This window comes from Elaeis guineensis, chromosome 7 (assembly GCF_000442705.2).
Source record: "Elaeis guineensis isolate ETL-2024a chromosome 7, EG11, whole genome shotgun sequence".
NCBI classification, from domain to species: Eukaryota; Viridiplantae; Streptophyta; class Magnoliopsida; order Arecales; family Arecaceae; genus Elaeis; species Elaeis guineensis.
In genome coordinates this window covers 48911479-48937671 of record NC_025999.2, presented here as the reverse complement: position 1 = coordinate 48937671, position 26193 = coordinate 48911479, and positions in this window count along the sequence as shown.

Here is a 26193-nt window from a genome sequence, read left to right as displayed (position 1 = left end):
GTCTTTACTGAGCCAAATATGATTTGACTCATCTAGAGAATCTTGAAATGGTTTTCTCAGTCTAAATGAAGCTTGTTCTGCTCAGAAAAGGCTTGTCTTAATTCATGAGATGAATTTAAGACAACACCTGCTAATTTCTAGCACCTGCCAATTTTATTTTAGGATATCTGTCAAAAGTTGACATATGGGTCTTAAACTGAAGAGGGCTCATTGGAGGATTTTTTGTGGAGTGTCCACATACTAAAATTCAATTGAATTGGGTGCCATAATCAGATTATGGCATGAGCCCAATTGGATTAAAGTGGGCACCCCAAATGGATAAGAACCAAAGAGTCTTGATAAAAATGGACTCTTTGGCGCCACCTTGATTGAGCTTATCCAATATTGGCACCAACTTAGGAGAGAGGATGGGGTTCTTATCTGATGTGATCAAATGACATCACTCCACTAATCAAAATTTTTTCATAATTTATTTGAATTTTTTGATTGGTTGAATGATGTGGCACTGCGCAGCATACAGGGTCTATATAAACCCTGCTGCGCCTAGGGTTTCATGGATGAAATTGTTTTATGCACAAAACCCAATAACTGATGCCCCCTACCCTCTTCTCCATGTCCTCCCTGTTCTCCTTCCTCCCCTCTTCATGTCCAAAATATTGGACGTCCATCTGCAAAGATCCAAGGCATGGTGAACCTGGAATAGAAGGCTGCAGGACATCTTCGACAGGCTACTGCTCCAACTTCAGAAGGAGTTCTGAAGTACTTTCAAATCAGATAAAGATTTAATTTGGAGCATAGATTTATGAGGAGAAGATATTTTATATTCTACCTGAGTGGATACTGGTAGAGGCCAGGCGCTTGCATGGCTACATCAGAACCTCGGACTGTGCAGAGATCATCTACAAGGTAATCAGATTACCCTTGAGGTACTTCTTCTTTCATCATAGATTTAGATTTAATTTTAAATTTTAAATATTAGATAATAAAATTAAATCTATAGAATTAGATTTAAAATATATAGGATAAATTTTTTAAAAATTATTTCACCTCAGATTTGATGAAATCTGGAAGATCCTACGCGGAGAAAATGTTTCTCATCGTTCAAGTGGTATTAGAGCCAGGTTGTTGGCTCTATTTCAGATCTATTTTAGATCTAATTTTAATTTTAATTTATTTGATATTAAAGGATTTTATATGTCACATCAGATATGATAGAATCTAAAATCAAAATATTTAAAATTAAATCTAAGAAGATCTAACATGCATGAGATGCATGACTAGACAAGGATTAAGTTGAATCCAAGAATAGTTTTAAGTTTTATGTTTTAATGAGATTAAAATATGAATTAAATATAATTTATTTTTTATTTTTTTATATTATAATTATTATAATTAGATCAAAAAATAGAAAATAAAATTTTAATTATTTCATAAAATTGATCTGTTGCATGCCTAGACTAGTTGTAGAATTGTTCTAGTAACTTGTCTAGAATAGTTTTTATTTTGAATAGTTCAATTTAAATTCTATTTTTTAGATATTACATATAATGTATCAGATCTGAAAGCATGCTAATTACATTAATGTTTGATACATGAGATGTATGCAAAGCATGTATAAGTTAGATCTTAAATTGTATATGTGATATGTTAATTTAGATCTAACTAGTTTTGTAGTTAAATTTATATTTTTGATTAAGGTGTTCCTCATGGCCGTCCGGTCATAAGAACAAAGTAAGATTTTAAGACCCTCTCTTCCCATTCAATGGGGTGTTCATATAACATGTAGGGGTGCTGCGCGTTCATCCTTAATCAGAAATCAAAACTTACTTTTCTACAAAACCCTAGATCCTGAAACCCTAGAATTTATTTTACATGCTTTGTTTATGAACCCAAACTTAATTAATGAATTAAGCTTAGGAAATTAAGTTAGATCTAAAATTGAGAATTTTAGATCTAAGATATTTTCATAAAATTGGGTTTGGACTTGGGTAGCTCAATTAGGTCTAGCGGTTGATCAAACCGAATCAAGAGTTGGTTAGGTGGGATCATGAAAGCTAATAATTAACCAGCCTAATGAGATTAAGTCTGGGTTAAGGTTGAATCATATTTAGATGTGACTCGATTAAGTTAAGACCTAATTTGGCTCAGAGGTTAGAGCCTGGATTGCAAGCTAACCCAATTAGTTCTGGTTCGATAATTTGGTGTCTAAGGTAAGTTGGGCAGATGTGATCGACTGATTTTTAATTGGGAGCTACTTGACTCGAATGCATTCTTGTAGAGTTAATGGCATATCCCTCCCACCAGTCTCACTTACCTGGCCATATGTGTCGACTCAGTTCTGATTTGAGGTGGCTAACAATTCGAGCTAACCCATGTCACTAGGTTATACACAACACCCAATAGCTGCTACCCCCTCCCCTCTTCTCCACATCCTTCCTGCTCTCCTTCCTCCCCTCTTCACATCCAAAGAGTTGGACATCCATCTGGCAAAGATCCAAGGCGTGGTGACACCTGGAACAGAAGGCTGCAGGACTTCTTCGACAGGCTGCTGCTCCAACTTCAGGAAGACTTTTGAAGATCTTTCTAATTAGATTTAGATCTGATTTTTGGAGCATAGATTCATGAGGAGAAGATGTTCTAGGTTCTACCTGAGTGGATACTGGTAGAGGCCAGGTGCTTGCGTGGCTACATCAGAACCTCGGACTATGCAGAGATCATCTACAGGGTAATCAGATTACCCTTGAGGTATTTCTTCTTTCATCATAGTTTTAGATTTAATTTTAGATTTAAAATATCAGATAATAAGATTAGATCTAGAGATTTATATCTAAAATATATGTAGGATAAAAAAATTTTAAATTTATTCCGCCCCAGATTTGGTGAAATCTGGAAGATCCTATGAGGAAAAGCGATTTTTCTTCTTCACTCATGTATCAAAAATTGATCTAATTAACATGCTTTTAGATTTGATACATCACATATAATATCTAAAAAATAATATTTAAATTGAACTATTCAAAATTAAATCTATTCTAGATAAGTTACTGGAATAATTCTACAACTAGTCTAGGAATGCAACAGATCAATTTTATAAAAATATTAAAATTTTATTTTTTATTTTTTGATCTGATTATAATATTTATGATATCAAAAAAATAAAAAATAAATTAAATTAAATTTATATTTTAATCTCATTAAAATATAAAACTTAAGACTGTTCATGGATTCAACTAATCCTAGTCTAGTCATACATCTCATGCATGTTAGATCTTCTTAGATTTAATTTTAAATATTTTAATTTCAGATCCTATCATATCTGATATGATATTTGAATTTTTTTAATATCAAATAAATTAAAATTAAAATTAGATCTAAATTAGATCTGAAACTGAGCCATCAACCTGGCTCTGATACCAGTTGAAGAAAAAATCATCTTTTTCCTTTGTAGGATCTTTCAGATTTCATCAAATCTGGGATAGAATAATTTAAAAATTTTATCCTACACTATTTCAGATCTAATGTATGTTAGATATAATTTTATTATTTGATATTTAAAATCTAAAATTAAATCTAAAAGTATGATAAGTATAGACATACCTCAAGGGTAATCTGATTACCCTGTAGATGATCTCAGCACAGCCTGAGGTTCTGATGTAGGCATGCAAGCGCCTAGCCTCTACCAGTATCCACTTAGGCAAGACCTAGAATATCTTCTCCTCATAAATCTATGCTCCAAAAATTAGATCTCTATCTGATTTGGATGTGCTTTAGAACTCCTTTTGAAGTTGGAGCAGCAGCCTGTCGAAGATGTCCTGCAGCCTTCCTGTTCCAGGCATCACCATGCCTTGGACCTTTGCCAGATGGATGTCCAACTCCTTGGATGTGAAGAGGGAAGAGAGGAGAGCAGGGAGGATATGGAGAAGAGGAGAGGATTCTTATTTTGCCTGGGTATTGAGCAGAAACTTTTAAGCCCTGGGTGCAGATAGGGATTTTATAGACCCTGTATGCTGCGCAGTGCCACATCATTCGATCAATCAAAAAATTCTATTTAATCTAAAAAAAATCTGATTGGTGGAGTGATATCATCTGATCACATCAAATAAGAACCCCCATCCTCTCTCTTATGTTGGCACCAACTTTGGATAAGCACAAGCAAGGTGGCGCCAAAGAGTCCATGTTAATTAGGACTCTTTCATCCTTATCCATTTGGGGCGCCCACTTTAATCCAATTGGGCTCACGCCATAATCTGATTATGGTGCCCAATTCAATGTAGATTTGGCATGTGGACACTCCACAAAAATCCTCCAATGAGCTCTCTTCAGTTTAAGACCCATATATCAATATTTGATAGATGTCCTAAAATAAAAATGGCAGGTGATAGGAATTAGTAGGTGTTGTCTTAAATTCATCTCATAAATTAAGACAAGCCTTTTTTGAGCTGGATAAGCTTCATTTAGACTAAGAAAAACCTTTTCAAGATTCTCTGGATGAGTCAAATCATATTTGGCTCAGTCGAGATAGAAAAGATTACACGAAGAGAAAGTTAGGCTCAATCGTGTGCTAGCACGATTTTCTTGAACCTAATTGGATCTAATCCAAATCAATTGGGTTAGCCCAAGTGATGACATCCAGACCCTAACCCTTATTTGTGTGACCCAGGTAGGTTCAATTCCGTATGGTAATGAGACATGTCATGATCTCATCATCGACATCATTGAAACTCCTTTCAATGGATCAGAACTCTTCTGATTTAGATAATTAGAATGATCGATCATCAAGATTATTCTAATTGCTCTCAAAATCCACCAGTGACACCTAGCAGTATATGGTGGCAACCCATCAGAACTGAAGATGAACCTCTTGGTGCAGCTACTTGTGTGATTGAGTTCCTCTATCATGAGTCCCGACTGAATTAGGGTTAAGGTGAACTCATCAAACCCAACATCAGTCATATGAATCAATCGATTGATCCGAGTCCGATGTGAAACCCCAATGAAAAACTCTTTTATATTATTTCACTCTGCCATAGCCATGGGCTTAAGGACTTGATCTTTCGATCATCATAGGACTACTCCTCTCATCTACCGAGGTTGATAGATCCCATCTTGGTGCGATCTAGTTCCTACAATGAATATACTACAGCCAACATACACCTCAGAGTTTCGAATGGCTAGGAGATCGAGTTATGGTATAGTCAAACTATAACACACTCAAGGTGAATTGTCGATGCACTTCAGGTCAAAGAACTAGACACACAACTGTAGCATCGAGCTAGTCATCGATGAGAAGGTAGACTTCCTTATGACTGCTCGAGGTGGTCATGCTCAGTACTCTCATTCTCAATGAATACCTGTACTCTCACTTCGGCGTCTCCACACCGTAGACTCAAGACACATCTACCCTAAGGAAGCGATCGTATACCAACTTTTTGGATCGATCACCATCCTCGTGATGATCCTATGGTTAGGAGCTGTTTATAAGTTAGTTATGTAAATTCATGCCTTAAATTTTTAACTCTTGAAATATGAATTAACATTCCTACTAACTCAAAAGATGTATCACAGACACAATATATATAATGTGATAGAAGAATAACCCATTTATTGATTTATAGTCAAAATTATAAATTTGCCCTTAGATTTGTACAGGAATGTGTCAGCCAATCTGACATCTAGGGCACACATCTAACACTTGCACCCATAATTAGACACCCTATTTTGCACTCAAGAGACACCCCATATGAGAATTAAAGGCTCTCTAATCAATGGACATGCCCAAATTGAACAATTCAAAGTGGCGCCCCATAATAACTATCAAGGAGATTCATAAGGAACTTGCACTCTTAATTTATGTGATCTATAACCTTATACATCCAACAATTAGAGTCTCATGAATCTTATTCATGTAGATAATTATCAGGTAATTAAATTATATTTAGCTTATCAAATAAGTAATCCCAACGAAAAGAAGAATTGGGTCCATCCATGTGCTAGCAAGGTTACATGAACCCAATGGGTTTCTCTAAATCCAATTGACACTTCATAAGCTCAATTTCTTATTTCAGGCCTAATCTCTTTGTTGTGTGATCCCGTAGGTTCAATTCTATCTGGTAGTGAGATATACAATGATCTCTATCATTATATCATTGTAACTCTTTTCAATGGATTAGAATAATTCCACTCTAACTCAGTAAGGATTGTCGATCCAGAACAATCCTAGTGAGCTCTCACAATCCACCAGTGACACCTAGTAGTATATAGTGGCAACTCAATAGAACTGAAATGAATCTCTAGATGTAATTAACGTGTGATTCAGTCCCTCTATCGTGAGTCCTGACTAGATGGCAGGTCATGGATAAATCGTCAAACCTCAACATCAGTCATATGATAGATTTGATTAGCTCAAGTCCAGATGTGATGTCTATGAAAACTCTTTTCCATCAATCACTCTACTGTGGCCATAGATTCATGGACTTAGCTTCTCAAATTTCATAGGACTACTTCTCTTTATCAAGGTTGATAGATCCTATCTTGATGTGCACCCTCTTCTATAGTGGACTAACTATCGTCAATATCCACTACAAGAACTTATTGAGACCCATGTTTGTGTATCAATCAAACTCCAATAGTCTCACTACGAGCAGTAGGACCATCTCAAGTCAAAAGATCAGTCACACAACTACAGCATTGAGACAATCATTGACGATTGAATAGAAATTTAAGTGATCTCTCGTATGGTCATGCTCAGTGCTAGTTGTTCTCTAACAACCACCTGCACTCATCACCTTGTGTCTTTACACAGTAGATTAGAGATCCATCTATTCCGAAGGAAGCGATTTGTGCATCAGTCTATCCGAATCTGTCACCATCCTCATGATGATCGTATGATCGAGAGCCTTTAGGAATTAAATACATGTCTCTAATTCTCAACACCTTGAGAGTATGTATTGAAACTAATTTCATAAATGATTTAAAGACATATTATACTTGAATGAAAAAAAATTTATCCTTTCATTGATTATATCAATATATTAAGTACAAAATTGTGTCCTAGATTAATTACAATGTGTCAGCCATATTGGCTTCTAGGATATATATCTAATAATCTTCCACTTGGACTAAAGTCAATTGGTCATAAATCTAAGTCTCATCTTTTCAAGGTGGACTTTCATTTTTGATTGGCTCAGCTGCTTAGTTAGTGGGTCTGCCATGTTATCCGTGGAGTCTAGTCTTTGCACCTCGACATATTTCTTAGTGAGGTAGTCACATATGATATGATAATGCCGCTCGATGTACTTTGATTTCTGATGAGACCTCGACTCCTTAGCAAATGCTATGGCTCCATTGTTATCGCAATACAGTGGTATGGCATCCGATGTCATGACCCCAAGTTCTGCAATGAACTTTTTAAACCAAAAGTCTTCCTTCATAGCATCTAAAGCAGCGACATATTTAGTCTTCATGGTCAAATCCACTATGATGGATTACTTGAAACTCTTCCAGCTGACTGTTCCACCATTGCAAATGAATGCATATCCTGATGTAGACTTTCTATCATCAGGATCAGACATGAAGTCTGAATCAGTATACCCTTCAACTTGCAACTCAGAGTCTCCTCCAAAGATCAAGAATAAATTTTTAGTCCTTCTTAAGTACTTAAGGATGTTCTTCACAGCTGTCCAGTGCTCTTCGTTTGGATTCGACTGATATCTGCTCATGACACTCACGACAAAGATAATATTAGGTCGAGTATATATTATGGCGTACATGAGGCTCCCCATCATCGAAGCATAAGGAATCCTACTTATGCACTGAATCTCCTCAGATGTGGTCAGACACATCATCTTGGAGAGATGAATACCATGCCTGAGAGGTAAAAGACCTCTCTTGGAGTTTTTCATGCTAAACCTCTTCAACATCTTCTCTATGTACAATTTTTGTGATAGGCCAAGCATCTATCTAGGTCTATCCTTATAGACCTTTATTCGAGAATATAGGATGCTTTTTCTAAGTCTTTCATAGAGAATTCTTTGGACAACCATCTTTTGACCGTGGTCATCATGGAAATGTTGTTCCCAATATGGAGAATATCATCCATATATAATATGAGAAAGGTGATCGCGCTCCCACTGACCCTCTTGTATACACAAGGTTCCTCTTCATTTTTGATGAAATCAAATGATTTGATTGCCTCATTAAAATGATAATTTCAACTTCGAGAAGCTTATTTTATTCCGTATATGGATCTTTGCAGTTTGCAGACTCTGTGATCACCATCACCGAATGTGAAACCCATAGGCTATTTGTTGTGATCTAGGTGGTGTGCCCAAGGCCCAGGAGACCAAGGCTAAGGCCAAGGTCCATCATTCATGAGGGCTTCATGGAGACTCTAGGGCTAGTTGGGCCCTAGGTTGAAAGGCTGTGGGCCTTTCGGGTTCTTGAGGTCTAGGTTATGTGGGCCTCAAGGGACCAACTCTTTATGGGCCAGGTCTGGGCCTAGGAGAGGTGAGATTAGGTCGAGTCATGGGTGTACATGGGCTTGGGTTAACCTAATCTCTCATAGAGTTGGTTAAGGGAGTTTTGGGTTTGGGTCACTTGACCCGGTGTTTATATATACATGTACTTGCATAGGTTTGATTAAGCCAAGAAAATAGATGACTCTTTCTCCCAAATCTCTCTCTCTCTTCTCCCTCTCTCTCCAGCAATCTTTCACACACCAGGAGCAAGAAACCCTAGGGTTTCTTGCCGCCAGTCCATAAAAGGAAAGAAAGGAAGGGAGGCGCTAGCCCCTTCCCCCTTGCAGCCACCTACTAGATCTGCTCTCCCCCTCTTGTAGGTGCCCAAACACTAGGTCCAGAACCTGAAATCTCTTGAGAAGAGGTTGGTACAAGTCTTTCTCAGATCTGGAGTTGATCTGAGGTCGTTTGAGGTATGGATGAGATCTCCATCAACAGATCTACAAGAAAGGCTGCAGCAGGACAGATCTGCGAGGTCTGTCTCTATCTATCTTCTTCGATATCTAGAATATCCCAATTTAAGATCTACAAATTAGAGGACCTCGGTCCTGGTCTGATCTAGTTGGATACTAGATCTTGGATTTTTTAGAGATGGTTTCAAAGGCATTCTTCATCTGGAACGAAAGGCTGATAAAGAAGACACCAACCAGGCTGATTTCGTCAAGGGCCTTGGATCGTGTCCAGAAGTCTCCAGATCTATTCGTTGTTGGTTTGCTACACCAAAGGTCTGTGGGAGGAGCCGGGATCATGCTCCAATAGTTGGTATTAGAGCCACGGTGGTGAGGAAGTGGTTCCAAGCATGAGAAGTTGAAGATCTCAAGTGCTGAAAATTTTTAGCAAGGTACCATCAAGGTATATTCTACACTTCTTGAATTTATATTGCTTGTTTGGCTTGGATCCAGTCATGGGAAGCAATATGAAGGTCGATTTTGAAAAGTTTGATGGTAAGGAGAATTTTTTCATGTGGAAAATCTGGGTGGAGGATCTTCTGGTGCAAGCAGATCTGGATCAGGCTTTGGATGAGAAGCCTGAGGGAATGATAGATAGACAGTGGGCATCGTTGGAGAAGAAAGCATGCTCGATGATCAGAGGATGTTTGGTGGATGCGGCGTTGTATTCGGTGCTAGAAGAAAAGACCCCGAAGGGCCTTTGGTCGAAGTTGCACACCATGTACATGGAGAAGAATATGTGCAACAAGCTGATGCTGAAGAAGAGGTTGTACAGTCTTTGGATGCAGGAGGGATCTGATGTGATTGGCCACATTCAGAGGTTTGACCAGTTGTACACGGAGTTGGTGAATATCGGGGTGAAGCTGGATGAGGAGGACAAGTCTCTATTGCTTCTATGCTCGCTGTCCGGATCATATGATTCTTTGGTGACTACACTACTCTACGGCAAAGAGACTCTGGAGTATGAGGACATGGTCTTGGTGCTGAGGTCGAATGAGCAGAGGGAAAAGTTGACCAGAGATCGGGCTCCCCAGGAGGAGGTCCAGTAGGGCGCTGCTGGATAGCTAACCTCTTTGATTTTGCCTCTTGCAGGTACTACTGGAGGACTTGATATTCAGGTGGAGAACCTACCTAAGGTGTCTCCACAGGTGGAGAGGACTCAGACAGATGATCGAGGTGGAGTGGTCCAGCAGGAGCGAGCTGGATCGAGGACTGATATCGGTGTTGCCCTACACAAGCCCAAGAGGACCATCAGGTAATCGGATCGATATGGTTTCGAGGAGATGCTATCATATGCCCTGGTGACAGCGAATGAAGACCCATATACGTATCAGGAGGCTATAAGAGCCAGGACAGAGAGCGGTGGGTCCAGGCGATGTCCGAGGAGATGCAGTCTCTCCACAAGAATCAGACATGGCGATTGGTGCAGTTGCCACAGGGGAAGAGGCCCATTGGCTGCAAATGGGTCTACAGTCGCAAGGAAGGGCCTTCAGAGCAGGGAGGTATCAGATTCAAGGCGAGGTTAGTGGCCAAGGGATACTCCCAGAAGGAAGGCATCGACTTCAGCGAGGTCTTCTCTCCCGTTGTCAGACACACTTCCATCAGAGTGTTGTTGAGCATCATAGCAGCTCAGGATTTAGAGCTGGAGCAGATGGATGTCAAGACGGCATTCCTTCATGGGTATTTGGAGGAGAGGATTTACATGGAGCAGCCACGCGGTTTTAGGGATCCAGGATCAGAAGGAAAGGTTTGTCTGTTACAGAAGTCGTTGTACGGGCTGAAGCAGTCACCGAGGTAATGGTACAAGCGGTTCGACTCCTATATATGCTGCATTGGACTTTCTAGGTGCGAGTTTGATCCCTGTGTTTATGTTCAGTCTCTTGAGGATGGTTCTAGGTTGTTCCTACTCTTGTATGTGGATGACATGCTTATAGCATACAAGAGTAAGAAGGTTGTGCAGGATCTGAAGGCATCCTTATCTCGGGAGTTTGAGATGAAGGATTTGGGCCCTGCAAGGAAGATCCTAGACATGGAGATTTTCAGAGATCGAGCCTGGAGGGTGCTGCATCTATCTCAGGGGGGCTACATATAGAAGGTCTTAGAGAGGTTCGAGATGAAGGGAGCAAAGCCGGCAGAGCTGCCACTTGCCGGTCACTTCAGACTCTCGAAGACCATGGCGCCACAGACTGAGGTGGAGGCTCAGGAGATGGAGAAGGTTTCTTATGCTTTAGGAGTTCGGAGCTTGATGTATGCGATGGTCTGTTGTAGACCAGACATCACTCATGCAGTGAGTCAGGTTAGTAGGTTCATGGCGTAGCCTGGCAGGGAGCACTGGAGAGCTCTGAAGTGGATATTCAGATACCTGGCGGGTTCAGTTGGAGTTGGCATCTGCTACGGAAGCGAGGAGGTACAGTGGGATACTCTGACATGTCCAGGGAGGCTCAGGGGTTGGTTGGTGGTTATGTAGACGCAGAGTTTGATGGAGATGTGGATACCCGGAGGTCTACGACAGGGTTCATCTTTAGCCTGTATGGAGGTCCTATTTCTTGGAGATCGAGTCTACAGCCTATCACGGCCCTATCCACTACAGAGGCAGAGTACATCAGGCTGACAGAAGTAGCTAAGGAGGCAATTTGGCTGAAAGGTTTGTTGACGGAGATGGGCCTTACTCAGGAGGCCATTAGAGTGCACTGTGACAGTCAGAGTACACTTCTATTAGCACAGAACTCAGTCTATCATGCAAGGATAAAGCACATTGACATTCGGTATCATCAGATCAGAGAGCTTGTGGAGGATGGCATGGTGGAGCTGGTAAAGGTACACACCAAGGAGAACCCAGCTGATGCACTTACGAAGGTACTTCCACGGGACAACTTTTAGAGATGTGTTGAGCTGATTCGGCTGATGGACAGAGTGGAGCTGGTTGAGGCCTTGGGATACCAAGGTGGAGATTGTTGTAATCCAGATAGTGTGCCCAAGGCCCAGGGGACCAAGGCTAAGGCCAAGGTCCATCATTCATGAGGGCTTCATGGAGACTCTAGGGCTAGTTGGGCCCTAGGTTGAAAGGCTGTGGGCCTTTCGGGTTCTTTAGGTCTAGGTTATGTGGGCCTCAAGGGACCAACTCTTTATGGATCAGGTCTGGACCTAGGAGAGGTGAGATTAGGTCGAGTCATGGGTGTACATGGGCTTGGGTTAACCTAATCTCCCATAGAGTTGGTCAAGGGAGTTTTGGGTTTGGGTCACTTGACCCGGTGTTTATATATACATGTACTTGTATAGGTTTGATTAAGCCAAAAAAATAGATGACTCTTTCTTCCAAGTCTCTCTCTCTCTTCTCCCTCTCTCTCCAGCAATCTTTCATGCATCAAAAGCAAGAAACCCTAGGGTTTCTTGCTGCCAGTCCATAAAAGGAAAGAAAGGAAGGGAGGCACTAGCCCCTTCCCCCTTGCAGCCGCCTACCAGATCTCCTCTCCCCCTCTTGCAGGCACCAAACACCAGGTCCAGGACCTAGAATCTCTTGAGAAGAGGTTGGTACAAGTCTCTCTCAGATCTGGAGTTGATCTGAGGTCGTTTGAGGCATGGGTGAGATCTCCATCAACAGATCTACAAGAAAGGCTGCAGCAGGACAGATCTGTGAGGTCTGTCTCCATCTATCTTCTTCCCCATCTAGAATATCTCGATTCAAGATCTATGAATTTGAAGACCTCGGTCTTGGTCTGATCTGGTTGGGTACCAGATCTTGGATTTTTTAGAGGTGGTTTCAAAGGCGTTCTTCATCTAGAACGAAAGGCTGATGAAGAAGACAACAACCAGGCTGATTTCGTCAAGGGCCTTGGATCATGTCCAGAAGTCTCCAGATCTATTCGTTGCTGGTTCTGCTGCACCATAGGTCTGTGGGAGGAGCTAGGATCGTGCTCCAATACTATTCCATATAGATATCTTCTTCACGATATCCATTCAGGAAGGCAGTTTTCACATCCATCTGTCAGATTTCATAATCGTAATAAGCTGCCATAGCAAGCAGAGTACAGAGAGATTTCAGCATGGTTACGGAGAAGAAGATTTTCTAATTGTCAATGCTTTCACGCTGACTATAATCTTTAGCCACAAGCCTAGCTTTATAGGTCTTTCCTTACCATCGGCACCTATCTTTCTTTTGTAGATCCATTTACACCCAATAGGTACAATGCCTTCAGATGGATCCACTAAAGTCCAGACTTGGTTTGAATACATTGAGTCAATTTCTGACTTCATTGCATCAAACCACTTCTCGAAATCGATGTCAGACATCATCTCGTCAAAGGTATTAGGGTCATCAGTATGACCCCTATCTCTCATAAGGAATATTTTCTTCACTTCCTCCATAAGCATACCCATGCATCTTTCAGGAGATTGGAAGATCCTACTAGATCTATGAGGTGGTAGAGGAACATCAACTACTGACTCATGAATTACAGGTTCCTAAGGATCTATAGCTCTGGGCTCTTCAAAGATCTTTTCTTCGATCTCCACTAACCTCCCACTGTCGCCATCCTGGATAAGCAATTTTTCTTGGAATACGGCATTTCAACTCACAATCACATTATGATTTTGTGGAAAGTAAAAGTAGTATCTCATGGATTCTTTTGGGTACTGTATATAGCGAGCTATAATAGATCTATCCTCTAACTTTTTCACCATCTATCTTTTGATATAGGCCGGACATCTTCAAGTCTTAAGATAATCCAGACTCAACTTCTTACCGAATCATATCTCATACGGTGTAGTAGGAACGGACTTTGAAGGAACCCTATTCAACAAGTGAATGATAGTTAACAAGGTATGTCCCCAAAGAAATAAGGGTAGATCAGTGAAGCTCATCATGGATCGAACCATATCCAATAGAATCCTACTCCTCCTTTCAGATACCCCATTGAGTTGAGATGTTCCAAGAGAAATCCACTGAAAGACTATACCGTTGTCCTTAATATATCTAAAAATTTTTTGACTAAGTTATTCACCTCTTCGATCAGATCGAAGAACCTTAACGTGTTTGCCTGTCTACTTTTCTACTTCATGCCTGAATTTTTTGAACATTTTAAAGGCCTCAGACTTGTATTTCATTAGATACACATATCCGTACCTAGACAAATCATCAGTAAAGATAATGAAGTAGGAGTAACCACCCTTGGCCTGCACATCAAATGGCTCACACACGTCGGTGTGTACCAGGGCAAGTAACTCTATGGCCCTTTTCCTATGTCCTACAAAGGGTAACTTAGCCATCTTTTCTCGAAGGTAAGATTCACAAGCTGGATATGGCTCTGGTTGAAGAGGGTCAAGGATTCCATCTTTTTTTAGTTTGTTTATTCCGTCCTCTCCAATATGGCCTAGTCTATGGTGCCACAAGTACTTCTGATTAATTTCATCTCTGGATCTCTTTCGACCTACGGCACTCACTATTTGCTCGTTTAGGTTCACATTCACATCAACATGCAAGTGACAAAGACTGTCAATTAAAAGACCTCATGCAACTAATTTATTTCATAAATAAATAGAATAAAAGTCTTTATTGAAACTAATTTTAAAACCTTCCTGTGCTAGCATAGACACGAAAATTAAATTTCGACTAGCTACAAGAATATAATAACAGTCTTTCAAATTTAATCTAACGTCAGACAGTAATTGAAGAGGGTAAGTGCCAACGGCCTCTACAGCAATCTTTGCTCCATTGCCAATCCGAAGGATTATGTCATCTTCTCTCAACCTCTTACTTTCTATCAGACCCTACATTGAGGTACATATATGAGCTCTCGAGCCAGAGTCCAATATCCAACTAGAAGTAGAAGAAACCATAAGGTTAGATTCAATTACGAGTATACCTTTGGAAGGTTTATCACCTTTTTTGATCTTTAGGCTCTCCAGGTATTTCAGACAGTTTTTCCTCCAGTGGCCTTCAGCATGATAGTGGAAACACTTTTTCTTTGCCTCAACCGCCTTTGAACCATCCTTCTTCGGCTTGCTCTCTTTTTTCTGCTTCTTTGTAGATTTAGCCTTCTTCCTTCCAACAGACTTTCTCTTGGAAGAAGAAGTCCACTCCACAATAAGAACAGAGCCCCTTGAACTCTTCAAGATACCCTCCATTGTGACCAACATATTGATAAGTTCAGAAATAGTACAGTCAAGTTTGTTCATATAAAAATTCATGATGAATTGACTATATGAACTGATAAGAGATTGAAGGATCAGATCTATCGATAATTTCTTTTACATATCTAGCCTGATCTTCTCAAGCTCCTCAATATCCTTGATCACTGTCATACAGTACTCATGGACAGACTGTCCTTCACGCATCTTTAGATTGAAGAGTCTCTTGGACATTTCAAAGCACGCAGTATGGCTCTGCTCACCAAACAATTTTTGTAGGTGGGTAATCATGGCCCAGACAGTGGGCATATGTTTATGCTAGCTTTACAACTTGTTTGACATAGATGCCAGCACATAGTACTTAACCCGACTATCTTCATCCGTCCACTTTTCAAAAGCAGCTCTCTGCTCAACAATAGGATGGTTTGGCAACACAACAAGATTCTGGTCGAGAACATGGCTTAACTTTTTTGAAGTTAGGACAATCTTGAGGTTTCTGAGCCAGTCTTTGTAATTATTACCGATCGAATGATTGGTTTCAAGCATGTGAGCTAGAGGGTTTGAGGCTGACATGATGGTTTAACTGCAAGAGTAGAGATTCAAGTTAGACTTTTGTACTTAATTTTTTAATATACTTTTAGAGACTTTAAGATGCAAATAATGACTCCCACTATTTTTTCAGATCCCTCCACTCTCCGAAAAGGAAATGAAAACCCTAACATGACAAAGGATTCCTAATAGATGCTACGGTCCAATCGATGACATGCACCTCACCTAAGAGTAATTGGTAACATGCACACCGATGCGTGGAAAACTCTTTGCCCAGATGCTTCACTAAGCATGTTGCAGCTACTTGGTCTCTAAGTCATGTGGGCTCACCTAACAGTTATTGCCTACACTTCTTAGTTAAGCCCGATCCACCGTTTATAAGCAGGTGCAAGACCGTCATTGGATCTCTCACCTAACAGTTATTGGGCCCCAACCCTATCCTTACCTTGGAGTAACTCTTTACTAATAGAGTGGTTGCATTTTCTGATGCAACTGAACCACTGTGATCAGCCGAGACCAATCAATATCGGTAACACACCCGTACATCTATAATGGTGGAAGACCTATAGACTTAATATTAGTGGAGAGATTTGGTTTTAGATCTCATCTAATCAGTCATCATATGACCGATCTAATTGGCATGGATTGAACCAAACCACTAAGCAACCTAATTCTAGACCCAATCTTCCAAGTTGGCCAGGTAAGTAGAGAATAGTGGGGGTCCCCCCATTGCCTTCCTTAGACATCAATTAAATTAGCTAGGTTGGCTAACGGAACCCATTAAATAACCATATCTCATTAACTTGCTTTAGACATCAATAGGTCGATGGATCAGAATTGGTTAGCTCAAGCAAATTGGGCTCAAACCAGCGAGCCAAATTAGGTTCTTAGGTTAATTGATTCTACATATGAGATTCATTTGATTTGATCAAAAATAATTATATGATCATTAACTTAATTGATCTGACTCTTATCAACACTTGACTTAGTTTGATCAATTACTTAATCGAGTTAGACCCATATGACTCAAATCAAAAACCTTAGATATAATCCTATTACGTGGCCTAATTTTTTTTTTTTGATTTTTCATGACCAAAACCCTCATACACAAATATAAATTTTAGATTTTAAAATTATATTTTAGATCTAAATTTTTTACATGAAAGTAGGTATTAAAATATGAAAATAACTTTCAAGTTCTAACATACAAACATATATCACATATATGCATGTAAAATCAGATCTAAACATGATATCATATATCTCATATACTAATCATAGTTTAGATTAAAATCAAATTTATGATCTAAATATACAATCATATATCATATATATGAATCAAAATTTAAATTATCAAAAATTCAAGTTTCATGCATGTAACTATTTCACATGAACTAGAACTCTTTCTAGATCAATTTTCAGATCTTTGTATGCATCAACATATCAACTATATATTTTAAAATTAAATTTAAAATTAAATTTTAAATTTAAAGATCTATCCATACATCTCATGTATCAAAAAAAATTGATTTTAAAATCTTTTCAAAAATATGTATATCAAAATTCAGCATATGAAAATTCATGGCTCTGATACCATTGTTGGAATTTGGGATTTGAAGCATGCATATGTGTTTCAAAAATTTAATTTTTTAAATACCACAATAGAGAATAAGATTAAAATAATTTTAATCTAAATTTTATATGTATAAAAATATAAAATCATATGGATCTATTTTATATACTGAAATTGATATATACTAAAATTTAAATTGTGATCAAATCACATACTTTTCTCACAATCTTCTTTTTCAAATCTGAATTTGAAAGAGACGAGGCTCTCTGTTAGTTACACAAGTATCCGATCTCTATGAGTATCCACTCAAGATCAGCTTGGAATAGCCCTCTAAGATCTGAATTTTGATTATCTAAAATTCAGCCTGCTGAATCTGAACGAAGCCTGGATTGCGATCAATGTTTGATCTTTCTCCTTGATCTTCTTTTTCTCCTCTCCTCTAGGCTCTTTCTCCTTGCTCTTTGTTGCTACAAAATATTAGCAACCAGCCAAAAGGTGGGATGCCAACACCTTGGGCATGAGACAACTTGGGATGCGCGTCCCAATTTGTATGGCATGGGGACGCCTAAGGAGAAGAGAAAGAGGGAGGAAGAGAGGGTGTGGGAGCTCCTTTGGGTATGGGGAGGGACTAGCTTTGATGATTTTGGGACCTTAGGGGAGGTCCCTTTTTATAGGCACAAAGATTGAATCCTATTCAATCATATAATACAAGTTCTACTTGCATTAGGATTCCTATTAACTTAAGTTATTTAACTTACATTAGGAAGCCCATTAGGCACCAACTATTGAAGCCCTTGCACTCATAATTAGATACCCTATTTTACATCCAAGAGACACCCCATATGAGAACTAAAGGCCCTCTAATCAATGGACATGCCCAAATTGAACAATTCAAAGTGGCGCCCTAAAATAACTATCAAGGAGATTCATAAGGGATTTGCACCCTTAATTTATGTGATCCATAATCTTAGACACCCAACAATTAGAGTCTCATAAATCTTATTCATATAGGTAATTAGCAGATAATTAAGTTAGAATTAATTTATCAAATAAGCAATCCTAACAGAAAGAGAAATTGGATCCAACTATATGCTAGCAAGGTTATCATGAACCCAATAGATTTCTCTAAATCCAATTGACACTTCATAAGCTCAATTTCTTATTCCAGACCTAATCTCTTTATTGTGTGACCCCATAGGTTTAATTCTATTTGATAGTGAGATATACAATGATCTTTATCATTATATCATTAAAATTTTATTCAATGGATTGGAATAATTTTACTCTAACTCAGCAAGGATTGTCAATCCGAAATAATCTTAGTAAGCTCTCACAATCCACAAGTGACACCTAGCAGTATATAGTGGCAACCTAGTAAATTGAAATAAACCTCTAGGTGTAGTTAACATGTGATTCAATTCCTCTATCATGAGTCCCGACTAGATGGCAGGTCATGGATAAATCGTCAAACCTCAACATCAGTCATATGAAAGATTCGATTAGCGCAAGCCCAGATTTGATGTCTATAGAAACTCTTTTTCATCAATCACTCTATTGTAGCCATAGATTCATGGACTTAGCTTTTCAAATCTCAAAGGACTACTTCTCTCTATCAAGGTTGATAGATCTTATCTTGATGTGCATCCTACTCTTATAATGGACCAACTATCATCAATATCCACTACAAGGGCTTATTGAAACCCATGTTTATGTGTCAATCAAACTTTCACAGTTTCACTATGAATAGTAGTACCATCTCAAATCAAAGAATCAGTCACACAACTACAGCATCGAGATAATCACTGATGATTGAATAAAAATCAAGTGATCTCTCGTATGGTCACGCTCAGTGCTAATTATTCTCTATCAACCATCCGCACTCATCATTTTGTGTCTCTATACAGTAGATTAGAGACCCATCTATCTCGAAGAAAATGATTTGTGCGTCAGTCTATCCAGATCTGTCACCATCCTCATGATGATCCTATGATCGGGAGCCTTTAGGAATTAAATACATGTCTCTAATTCTCAATACTTTGAGAGTATATATCAAAACTAATTTCATGGATGATTTAAGGACACATTACACTTGAATGAAAAAGAATTTATTTTTTATTGATCATATCAATATATTAAGTATAAAATTATATCCTAGATTAATTATAATGTGTCAGTCATATTGGCTTCTAGGACATACATCTAATTGATGGGCTTTGCAAGTCTGCTGATTTCTTTTTGGGGATATGCACTCGAGTTGGCTTGTTATATTTTAAATAAAGTTTTGAGTAAGTCTGTAAGCAAAACACCACATGAGATGTGGATAGGGCGTAAGCCAGCACTCTCTCATCTTAGGATTTGGGGATGTCCAGCTTATGTCAAACATTTGAAAACTGACAAGCTTGGATCTAGATCTGACAAATATCTATTTGTAGGGTATCTAAAAAAGATCTAGAGATATTACTTCTACCTTGCTGATGAAAAGAAGGTGTTCGTCAGCAATAGGACAGTCTTTTTAGAAAAAGAGCTCCTTGGTGAAGGAACTAATGCCTCAAAGATTAAACTTGATGAAGTTTGATCGGTAGAAGAATCGACATAATTTAGTAAACTCATAGAGTCGGACTTGATTAGATCAAATCCAAAACCTATTATAGAAACATCTTTAAGGAGATCCGATAGAGTACGGCGTCAACTGGATAGATACTATGATTTTTTAGTCCGAGATGGAGATCCAGTTGAACTCGATGAGAACAATGAGGATCCGATCATCTATTTGGATGTGATGCAGAGGTCTGACTCTGATAAGTGGTTGGAAGTCATGAAATCTAAAATAAAGTCCATAAAAATCAATAATGTATGGACATTGGTTGACCCACCTGAAAGGGTAAAATCAATGAAGGAACCAGATCTAGGGTTTCAGGGTTAGATCTTGAAACTTTTTCAAGATCAGGCAGCAAAAGACTAAAATAAATTAAAATTTATCTTATAAAATTAGAGAATCCTTAGATCTAAGATCCTATTACATAATTATTACATGGTATTAAATCAGAAATTAAAATTTAAAGAACAAGAACTACATGTTGATCATATCAATATGTTTCTATACTACATCTAATGTATGTAAAATATAATAGATCAGATCTATTACCTTACAAGTTAGACATTCTAACATTGCTGATCCAAACTTGAGGATGATGTTGTGAGCCGCACATGCATCCGACCTCTAGGAGTCATCCACATGAGCCCACAAATCATGATCAGAAGTCTTGGTCCAGGAAATCAGCACAGTATACTAATACTGTGTTGATCCTTCTTCGATGGTCGATTAGATGCCACCTTCTTTTTGATTTGGACTCTTTCAAAGATGAGAAGCAGGAGGAGTTTTAGATGTGAGACACTCTCAGAAAACTCACAAATGGAGGAAGGGAAGAGGTGAACTCAGCAATCCTAGAAGAAGACCCTCTTCTTCTTCTCTTTGCTCTCACCTAGACACCTAGTTTTGTGTCTATTATATCTCCACACCCCAAAATTCTTTCTCCCTAATTTTCACATGACCCAAAGGACTCTCAATGCTCTACAATTTACAAAAATTTTAGAAAGAAATTTTTTTAAATAATGAGATATGAAGAGTCCTTGTCTAGGTCAAATACCTAGTCAAGAAAAATCAAACAGGGCAAGACAAGTGGTGCCCAACTCTTGGGCACCCCCTCCTTCTTTTTCTACCATGGATCACCAACAAAGGGTGCACAATATGTGCCATAAAAGTCATGAAAATCTCAAAAAAAATTTTGGATAAAATCAGTGCCATAAGGAAAGAGTTTTGGTTTCCTAAAGTTCTATTTCATAGAATTTGAAATCCAAACTAATTTCTACTTTGACTTGGTCCACAACCACACTCCATGTAAGAGAGAAAGAGTCAAAAGCTTTGGGCATGTGTGAAGGCCTGGGAGAGAAGGTTTTGTCATAGAAAATAAGAGAGAGTGGGTGTGGGGGGCTAAGGTGGCGCAAGGTGGAATCCTAGTCTTACTAGGATTCAATCTATGACTTGTTCAAATTTGGTTTCTCAAATCAAATCAAACCAAAATCAAATCAACCCAATTAAAATAGATCTTAATCTAATTAAAAACTTAATTTAATCAAAATTAAATTAGATTTAAATTTAATTTAATTTTTTAATTGAATTAGAAATTAGGTTGACCCAAGTCCTAATTGGACTAGGACTAGTTTTTTTTGCACTTGGCTTATCCAATAAACCAATTGGACTTGATCCAATCAAGCCCAAATTAAATCTAATTAAATTATATTTAATTAGACTTAATCTCAGCCCATTGGCTTAATCAAATTAAGCCAATTAGCAATCGAATTGCTAATCGATCCTCCTGTAACACTTGTACTAGGTTAAATGTCAATCGTATTGATCATTTAATCCTAGAATAATTCTTAATTGTTGATCAACCATCCGATCAGATCATAAACTCTATTGTGTATGACCTCATAGGTCCAAACCTAAGTTGATAGTGTAGAAATAAATTTTTATACCAATCGAAGTAACCATCTAGCAATGGTACCCGATGGTCGGATAGGTCGAATGTGTAGAACAACATCCTTAGAACCCATGCAGATATAGTTTCCATATAATTTATCTCTTTGACCAAAATGCTCATAAGACACCTTATAGTTCAACTGTAAACTCTGATCAAGTTGTCCACATTGTATTTCAAAATATCAAATCCATCTGATGGATTACCTGGCCAAGGTTTTGCTAAATTGAAATACAGCGACTCATTCTTCTCCAACTCTTGGAGTGGTCAATCTCATCTCGATCACACTCTGACTTCGCAAGTACTTGATTGTGCCTAGAAGCCTTCCGTCACTGAATTAAAAATTTAATTAGTCCAGTATCAAAGCACAGTGAGCTGTTTGCAAGTCACTGAGGCGATCTCAGGTCTAAAGGACACTTATACCTATATCCCATCAGAGACATTCTCGACAGTAGAATGCTCTGAAGTTAGTCACGTTCAATGATGATATACCCTTACATCTCACTAATATGCCATACCAGTGTCTCCACACTCCTTAATTAAGAGGACAACCAACCCATATGGCCTACAGTGACCTATGCTCGATAGAAGCTGTCATCCTTATTAACAGCATATCATTTGGTTGTGAACAGTTTTAAGAACTAATCGATAAATCCTCTCTTTATCGAACCTAAATAGTCCTAAGAACTTCATCACAACAATGGAGTTCATTAGAAGATGAAAACTTATGATGAAAATATCAAAAATATATTTTATTTATTAACAAATCAATTACAATACAAGGTTGCTCAACCGTCAACAGGTTGATGATTGGCTTTTGGGATATATTTTCTAACAACTCCCACATGTCCTAAAGCCACTCGGCACAGTATCTAATACCCATCTTCGACTTGTGGTTGTCCAACTCCTTTATTGCCAGGGCTTTAGTGAAGGGGTCGGACAGGTTCTCCTTTTCATCGATCTTCTGAAAGTCGACATCATCTCGATCCATGATCTCCGGGACCAGGTGGAAGCGGTGCAAAATATGCTTCGTCTGCTGGTGTGCTTTGGGTTCCTTCACCTAAGCAATGGCACCAGTGCTGTCACAATAGAGCAGGATCGAACCATCGAGGGAGGGTGCTACTCCAAGCTCGATGATGAATTTTCTCAGCCACACAGCTTTCTTTGTAGCATCCGATGCTGCAATGTACTCCACCTCACAAATAGAGTCTGTCACAGTATGCTGCTTGGAACTCTTCCAATAGATGGTTCCACCATTTAGAGTAAAGATATAATCCGACACGCTTTTGCTGTCATCATGGTCAGATTGAAAGTTAGAGTCTATGAACCCCACAAGTTTCAGATCTGACTCACCATAAACCAACTATTGGTCTTTAGTATTTCTTAAATACTTAAGGATGACTTTAACCACTTTCCAGTAATTTTCTCCAGGATCAGATTGGTATCTACTTAGTACTCCTAGTGAGTATGCCACTTTGGCCTTGTACATGTCATGACGTACATGATAGATCCTACAACCAAAGCATATGGGACTCTACTCATACACTCTCTCTTCAGGAGTTATCAGACAATCCTTCTTAGAGAGAGAAATTCTATGGCCTATCAGTAGATAGTCTTTCTTAGAATTTTTCATGCTGAACCTCTTTAGCACAGAGTCTATGTACGTGGACTGGGATTACCCAAGCATCCTTTTAGATCTATCCCTATAGATCTTCATCCCTAGGATGTAGGATGCTTCACCCAAGTCCTTCATGGAGAACTGCGATGACAACCAAATTTTTATTCCCTGTAGTGCGGGGATGTCATTCCTGATTAAGAGAATGTCATCCACGTAAAAGATAAGGAATAACACAACTGGACCATTTGCCCATTTATAGATGCAGGGCTCTTCTCCATTCTTAATGAAGCCATACATTTTGATCACCTTATCAAAACATATGTTCCAACTCCGAGAAGCTTGTTTCAATCCATTAATGGATCTCTAAAGCTTGCACACCTTGGACTCATCTGTGGATGTAAACCCCTCAGGTTGTATCATATACACCTCTTCGATCAGCTCTCCATTTAGAAAAGTTGTCTTTACATCCATCTATCTAGTCTCATAATCCAGATGGGCAGCTATTGCAAGCATTATTCGAATGGATTTGAGCATTACCACTAGGAAGAACATTTTGTTATAGTCAATACCATAATATTGATGATATCCCTTAGCAACCAGATAGGCTTTATAGGTCTCCACCTTTCTGTTTGCGCCCCTCTTCCTTTTGAAGATTCATTTACACCCAATGGGTTTAACCCCTTCAGGTGGGTCAACCAATATCCATACATCATTGACCTTCATGGACTCCATTTTGGATTTCATGGCTTCAAGCTATTTCTCAAAATCAGGTCTCTGCATTGCATCCATATAGGTGATCGGATCCTCATCATTCTTATCGAATTCGATGGGATCACCGTGTCGGATCAAAAAATCATAGTATCTGTCCGGCTGATGCGGTACTCTATCGGGTAGCCTTAATAGTGTAGGCACATTAGGCTCCAGATCTGATCTAATCAAATCCAACTCAGGTTCAGCTATTGGTGTCGGTCCTTCTATCTGTTGAACTTCATCAAGTTCAACCTTAGAGGCAATGGTTCCTTCACTAAAGATCTCTTTTTCTAAAAAGGTTGCCTTAAGACTGATGAACACCTTTTATTCATCAGCATGGTAGAAAAAATATCCTTTAGTCTCTTTGGGGCACCCTATGAATGTGCATTTGTCAACCTAGGTCCAAATTTATCTGTAACTAACCATTTGACATAGGCGGATACCCCCAGACCTTAAGGTGTGAAAGTACTGGCTTACGCCCTGTCCATATCTCATATGGAGTCTTAATTACAGACTTACTTGAAATCCTATTTAACAGATAACAGGCTGATTTGAGTGCATACCTCCAGAAGGATATCGGCAAGCTGGCAAAACCCATCATGGATCGAAACATGTCTAACAGAGTCCGATTTCTCCTTTCAAACATACCATTATGCTGTGGTATTTTTGGAGGAGTCCATTAGGAGAGAATCCTATTCTCTCCTAGATATGTGAAAAACTCAACAAAAAGGTATTCTCCTCCTCGGTCAGACCAAAGAGTTTTAATACCCTTCCCAGTTTGTTTTTCTGCTTCACTTTGGAATTATTTGAACATTTCAAATGAATCAGACTTATGTTTCATCAGATAGACATATCCATGTCTGAATAGATCATCCATGAAAGTGATGAAGTAAAAATATCCACCTCTAGCACTTGTGCTCATGGGCCCGCATACATCAGTATGTACTAGGCCCAAGAGCTCAGTAGCTCTCTCACCTTTTTCAGTAAAAGGTGACTTGATCATTTTACCAAGAAGACAGGACTCACAGATTGGAAGTGATTCACAATCACTGACTTTGAGGATTCTCTCTTAAGTCAACCTGTTTATCCTGTTATTGTTTATATAACCTAGCCTACAGTACCATAAGTAGATATCTGATACACTATCTAATCTAGGATGCTTGCCAGTAGAATAGATTATGTTAACAAGTTATGATAATATATACACACCATTGTTCAAATGTCCATAAAAAATACTAGAGAAAAAGAGGGTCAAAAATACTTCTTTCAGGCATGAGGTTTGGATGGGTTTCCTTCTTCCTTGGCGTGAACAAAAGAGGAGACTGATCTCCTCTCGGGTGAGCGACCTAGAACTGTTCTAGGATTTTGGGTGAGAGAAAAATCAAAGAGAAGAGAGTCTTCATCAAATTTTTCTCCACCATCCAGCATCCCCTCTAATCCATATTTAATATCAAAAAGGTCTGAGGCAATCAAAGGAAGAGATCAAATCAGATCTACCATCAGAAGTTGACTGCGTGAGCTAGCACTCCCATGGAGGGCTGATCGATTCGAGGACTTTGTGTGGACTATCTGTAGAGGTTGGATGCTTGTATCGCTATGAGCAACCAGAGAGGACTTCCAGATCTACATTCTCAATTATGGAGATCAACTATCCATGCTCAGGTATTGGGTTTGAAACCCTAAAAGTGATAGATTAGATCTATCACTAATTACTGTTCTTGTTCAAATACTTGTAATAATAGATTCAGATTTTTATGCATATAAATTCATGTTATAAATCTATTTGTAGGAGTTTTAAGATCAGATCTTATGCATGTATTTATAGATTAAATAGTTTAATCTATTCATTGAAAATTTTAAAATGCATGTATGAAATCCCTACACGATCCAACATATATAGATGTTCGAAGGCTAATAATATCTCAATCCAAAGATAGATACTTCATATGAGATATAGTGTATTTTCTAATATGCTTCATAAATTTTAATTCTCATTCTGAAAATATGCTCTAGAAATTGCTGTTTTGAATTAGATATCAATAAAATTTGTAACTAGCACTCCATATAAGATATG